At 40.1% G+C, this 6,372-nt stretch overlaps 1 non-coding gene across 1 annotated transcript; it reads left to right on the top strand.

Moving 5' to 3' along the window:
• The first annotated feature begins 2,918 nt into the window (after positions 1–2,918).
• LOC116587340 lies at positions 2,919–3,064 on the top strand. Its single transcript, XR_004284373.1, has one exon. It is a non-coding gene; the product is annotated as a U4 spliceosomal RNA (small nuclear RNA).
• Positions 3,065–6,372: the final 3,308 nt, after the last annotated feature.

The raw sequence follows: 6,372 nt of genomic DNA, 5'->3' as shown, positions 1-6,372 counted from the left end.
TGACCAGGTTCCTGCTGTGTACAGCCAGGGGTCAGTCCTGGGGAATTCTGGGAAACAGTGTAGAAATGTCTCAGGTTGTTCCATTCATGGAGATAGCAATCTACCAACTTCTACCAGTTATTTATAGAGGTCTGCTCCAGGGGATATTAACTCCCTGGTGCTTCTACCTCCCTGACACTTCTAGCTGAGTGGGCCAGAGAAAGCCACCAGGCAAAGATCCAGTTGCATTCAGCTGGAAGTATTAGATTGGTTAGTGCTGAGGGGGCATAGATAAGGCACCCAGGTAGCCTTGGCTATACTGGGTGGCCTAATACAGAACATAGACCTTCCACCCTATGGTCTATGGGTGACTATGAAGGTGGTAGAGAATGCCCAAACTCTTGCCTTTTATGGCTATGCTGCAGTTTTGTGCCTTTGAGAATAATGCAATCATTTGCATTGTTTAATAATAACCAGAACCCATTGGTAACCACCAAAAGTCAATGATCAGGATATTTTATTTTCCCCAAATGGAGGTTGATGTGGTAAGTAAACTCGTACCTCATGGATCAAGGTAATCTGGCAGTTTATCTTGTAAGGTAAAGGCAAGATTCCTACTGTGCTTCTTCATGATTATGGTCAAAATGGATTGAGTGCTTTCATGGTACTAGAAACTGTGCTACAATCATTGCCTTATGATCTTATTTAATCTTCATGACTTCCTGTGGTCTATGCATTATTCCCATTTTGCAGAAAAAGTTGAGGCTTAAAATTTGGGATAGAATATCAAATCAATGCTTCTTTGCTTTTACAAGGCAAGGAAGGCTTATCCCATGAATATTCTTGGGAGTGTAGGTGGGTTTGTGCAATATTGCTTTGGACTTCTCAACAAAGATGTCACTACCCACCTGGAGACCTCCGTTCTGTCCTGCTCACCCTCTAACTTGGCCTCATCGCTCACTCTTTTCTTTTTGTCTTTTTCTTTTTTTGCTTCTCAAATCTCTTATGTCTGGCAGAAGAAAGATCTTTGCTGGAGGTTAACTTGTCAAAGTGCTGGCGTATGCGATGAAAGGAAGAGCAGAAAGAAACACGAGGTGTTTCAGAAGGGATGTCTCAACCAAACAGTGCCAGTCTTAGTGTGTGGCAGTCAGAAGCAATCTCTATAATTTAGACAGGGAGTACTCTGTGTAGAAGGCCAGCCTTTCAATTTACTTGAAAAAATAATTCTCGAACTTCTAAAAGGTCTTCTTCCTGTTGAGTAAAATCAGAGAGTTCAGATCAGTAATAGCTCTCTGGTCAATCTACCTTCACCCTGTCAGAGCTGGCCCACCTGGGATGCAGCTCAGTAGCTGTTATGTGTTTTACATTCTTGGCCCTTTTGCTAGGCTGCCATTATGCGTGCCAGTGGGGAGAACAAATTGCATTATGTGGGCATATTTCCAATCGGTTAGCCCAACATTTGACTCCTTTTACACAGACTGGTAAATAGCCCTCAGATGGTAATGAATTATAACTGTAACAAGGGAGGAGGGAAAAAAAATGGGGCCAGTTATTTCAATGTATGAGATTCCATCCCTACAATCCCTGCAATCCCTTGGAGCAATCTGGTCCTTCAGAGCAGTCTGCCATCAGCACACATAAATGAAAGGCCTGATTGAATTTGCACTGGGCAGCTCTGGTGAGTGAATATATTGGTAAAAATCCTTGGATGTTCTAGGGGATGCTTGTTAGCAACTGGTTACTCCCTGTGGTTTCTCTCCTATAATTGTGCACAGCAGGCTGGCATGAGGAGTGTCACCTTTTTTAGAGGTGTGAAAAAGCATTAAGTTGTGCTATTATTTTGAAGTCATGACGAACACCGAAGTGAGCCACGCAGAGTATATATACATGGGAGAGTCCACACCGTGAGCTTTCCACAACCTCTTCTCTTTTTTTCTGTTTCCCAAAGCATACTTGCAATTGCTTTTTTAATAGGCTTTCAAGAGTAAAATCTGTATGGCAGTTTATATATAGGTATAGATACATTTAAAAATATTTTCATGGTGGTATGGGTCAGAATAAAGCACCAACTTTTTTTTTTCAGAATTACATTCATTCGTTAATTAAGCATTAATTGACTCTTTGCTGGACCCTGTGCTGAATGCAAGTACATAAAGACAAAGAAGACCTAGAGAGACTCATAACATTATTTATAAAATAAATTAATATTGCCATATTGCAAGTTCTTCTAACTTTCACATGTAATCATCAATTCTTAGATTTCAGATCCTAAATATTTTTTGAACACAGTCACTTAATTATATCCCGGTTGTTACCCCTTAATGCAAGCCATCATAATTTCTCATCTGAATTATTGCAGTAAGCCTCCTAATAAATAACTCCTCCCCACTGTAATCTATTCTCCCCATTGAAGAGGGTTATTTCTAAGACACAAGACATAACAAAGTCAAAATTTCTTCATGTGGCTAATAAGAGACTTCAAAGCTGAAACATTGTCTCATCTCCCGTATCACTGAATTTTACACAAGTCAGTTTGAACTTCTTTTGGAGACCTGCACGAAACAGGTTATTTCTCATCTCAGGACCTTTGCTTATACTGTTTCCTTCTTCCAGAGCCCTTTTTCCCTGTTCACATTCCCTTTGCTGCACCGTGATTAACTCTTATTCACTTTCTGGTTTCAACTTAGATATCATTTCCTTTAGCAAGATTTTCTTTGTTCTCTCCCAAATCTGGTTCTCTATCCCTGTCATCTGTCTGCATATAACCTCCTTCCCACACACCCCACCCCACTCATTTCAGTTCTAATAACAATGTCTGTTTCCTTATTTTCAGCTACCTCTGTGCTATAGACCTTCTGGCAACAGCAATCATCAAACAGCTCTATCAATCTTTCCTACTACCTAGCCAGAGTAGATTCTCATCAAACATCTTTAGAACAAGCTTTGCACAGTGGCAGTATCACAGCCAATGAGGTTTATCCGAGGCACGATTATTGCTAATAGAATAATTCATGAAATGATGTCTTAGCTTCAGTGGAATTGACAATTCTTTCCTAATTTTCTTTCTTTTGATTGAGATAGAGATATATTTATGCCATGACCTCCTATTCTTCCAACCCCTGTTTATCCCCAAATTCCACATCTTTTTTCTTCAGAGAACTTAAATAGAAACTGGACTCCTAGGTCCTTCCTTAATAGCATTAGGAAATGCTAAATAACCTTTTCCAGTGTTTGCCCTAGTTTATATGCATATTTATTCTCTGGTGATGTCCTCCCAGGGCACAGAGGGTCTAAGGCCATTTTGGTGTTGAAAACATCTGCATATATGACTTATCACAGTCATGGGGCTGCAGTATCATTTTGATTCCCATTAGGATCCCTAATAGATGACCTAGCAAAAAAGTGAATCCTAGAATTCTCAAGAGATGATTACATGCCAAAAGAGAAATTGGGCTGGTAAGAAGAACACAAGATGCCAAGGAAAATTAAAACTGCCCATCAGGTGACTACAGGGGTAAAAACTAATTACTGGCAGGGAAGAAATGTGTGCAGTCAGAAGAGTGATGTGTCTCTTGAAGAAGACCATCAGGTCCTATGTATCCTGGGTTTAATCACTAGGGCAAGGCTGGGGCCAGATCAGGGCAGCTTATAGAACTTCATGATTCTTTGACTTACTGATGGAGCGATATGATGGATCCTCAGAATATTTGGATTGCACAATTTCTTAAGATTTCTGATTGGATTTGGGGAATGGCAGGAGTGGGGGAGAAGGGTAAAAGGTTTCTAGCTTGGATAACTAGATAAATGGTGGGGCCCCCAAAATTGTGGAAAACAACAACAACAACAACAACAACAACAAGGAGAAGTAGGTTTGAAATTGGAAGATGAATAATGTGATTTTTGATGTTTTTAGTTCCATAGGGGATACTCAGGTGGAGATACAAGGTTGTAAGCTTGTGAGAAATACTGTGCCGAGATAGAGATCTGAGAATTCCTCAGCATATAAATGGTAACTGAAGTCAGAGCAACAGGAAACATTGGCTCTTAATTTTCTTTGTCTGGTAATTCAGTCAAAGGTCTCCTGTTCAACTCTGGTGATGTCCTCCCAGGGCACAGAGGGTCTAAGGCCATTTTGGTGTTGAAAACATCTGCATATATGACTTATCACAGTCATGGGGCTGCAGTATCATTTTGATTCCCATAGGATCCCTTCACCATAGCTAATAGATGACCTAGCAAAAAAGTGAATCCTAGAATTCTCAAGAGATGATTACATGCCAAAAGAGAAATTGGGCTGGTAAGAAGAACACAAGATGCCAAGGAAAATTAAAACTGCCCATCAGGTGACTACATTGCTCACATTTCAAACCAGATCTTTCCCCTCCTTGGGTCCAACACGATCTCCTGCAACCCCAGCACAGATGGGATACCCAGTTGCCTCTTTGTTGTGTGTGTGTCTAGAAAGGGAATCTGAGAGTGAACATGAGTAGCATAAGAAAAGCAGAGGAGCCTTCACATTTTAGAGGTAAGTGGAGGCAGAGGAGGGCATTGGGGAAACAGTAGGACCTTTCAGTAAAGCAGAACGGACTCCAGAAGAAGCTGTGATGTGGGAGAACTTCAGGAAAGAGTGTTCAAGAAACAACTCTGAATTTCCCTCAGACTTGTTGAAGTACGGATTGCCTCACATATGCTATCGCAGAAAACAGTGACCACAATTGCTCTATTGCTCGTTGTTTGCTAGGTTATTTATTCATTTTTAATGAAGTCTCTAGAAGGAGCCAGTGTAAAGTAAGATGGAAGTTTTCCCTTGGGGAAGCCCAACATGTGGGGGAATTAACTACTTGGAGAAATTGCATTTAACGTGATTCATATACCAAGTCTTATCTGGGGAGGGGAGCCTCAGTCACCTCTTCTTCTGACCCACATGCCTGGGGAGGCTATTCCATTGGTTTTCTAACTTGAGCAAGACTGTTGCCTTAAGTCTGCCTCTGTATTTGAGAACTCTTTCCTTGTATCACTGAGCCTCGTATAGACCACAAAGATGGGTACATGTTACTTTAAGATGATTTTTTTTTTTAAATTTGTTTTTAAGGTATAATATGTCTTGCTTTTAGAGTTTTAAGTGGAATTTTTTTTTAAGCTCTGTTTTAGGTTCACAGCAAAATTGAGAGGAAGGTACAGAGATTTCTTATACATCCCCTGCCTCACACCTATACAGCCATTATCAACATCTCCCACCAGTGTGGTGCAAGTGTTAGAACTGATGAACACTGATACCTCATTATACCCAAAGTCCGTAGTTTACTTAGAGTTCATGCTTGGTATTGAGCATTCATATGGGTTTGGACAAATGTACAATGCCTTTTGAGCTGTGTGTTTGCATTAGGTTATAAAAATAAGTACTAAGTTTTCCATTTAGAAAAACTGAAATAATGTGGGAAATAGATATTATTAATCCATCTCTTAAGGAAGAACTTCAGAGTCAAGGTGAAGGTCATGATGGAATAGAAAGCCAGTGATACCTGCTTTGTGCCTTACTTTGTAATTTTCTTTAAAAAAGTCATTTTACATTTTTTCATAGATGTTTTGATAAGGTTGTGTCCCTAATAGTCTCTACAAATCAACAACTGAGTCAGAATACTCTGCTTGGGCAAAAGTGCTCCCAACTATATGTTCTCTCGCCTTATACTGTTAACCACTGTTCTTTCAGTTGTGAAGTGGTCATTTCAACTACTTGGGACCATGTTTGTTTCTAGGGCAGTGGAAAAGGAGTTTTGAGTATCCAGCATTGTGTTGGGTGCCTCCCACTCACACATTATTGTGTAAGTATTATTATCCTCATTTTCCCCGGGAAGGAACGAATGATCAGAGAAAAGAACCTGTCCAAGGCCACATCATGCAGGTTGCAAGCATTTACGACTCATAAAGTCCCCAGTGCAAAGAAGATTTCTTAAGAAAAAGATGGGGCATACACTTGATTTGGGGAGCACAGTGCCTTTATTTAAGTGTTATTTTTGTTTCAGCGCCAATAACCCACAATATTTTTCCAGCAAGATACTGATGTTTTGTCTTTTTTCTCAACTTGCTCAAATGAGTCAGAGACTTTTAAAAGCTTAAAACGGTAATTGATTAAACTGTCCTTGTGAAAGCACTGTGGGCTTAAGAAGGTTTGACTGTTCCAACATATTTCAAAGATGGAGAATTATATTTTTAAGATAATTACATGTTCCTTTTGATAAAGCAAAAACATTCACAAACACAGGTGTAGTTTCAGATGGGTCTGCTGAGCTGGCTACTGGCTGTGGTTAGCTTGTGGTAACAAGTCTTGTACTCCCTAGGAAGAAGCAAGTGCTGTAGGATCTTAGAGGATGAAGGAAGTGCAGACTGGCTTAG

This window comes from Mustela erminea, chromosome 3 (genome assembly GCF_009829155.1).
Source record: "Mustela erminea isolate mMusErm1 chromosome 3, mMusErm1.Pri, whole genome shotgun sequence".
NCBI lineage: Eukaryota > Metazoa > Chordata > Mammalia > Carnivora > Mustelidae > Mustela > Mustela erminea.
This window is presented reverse-complemented; position numbering and strand designations above follow the sequence as displayed.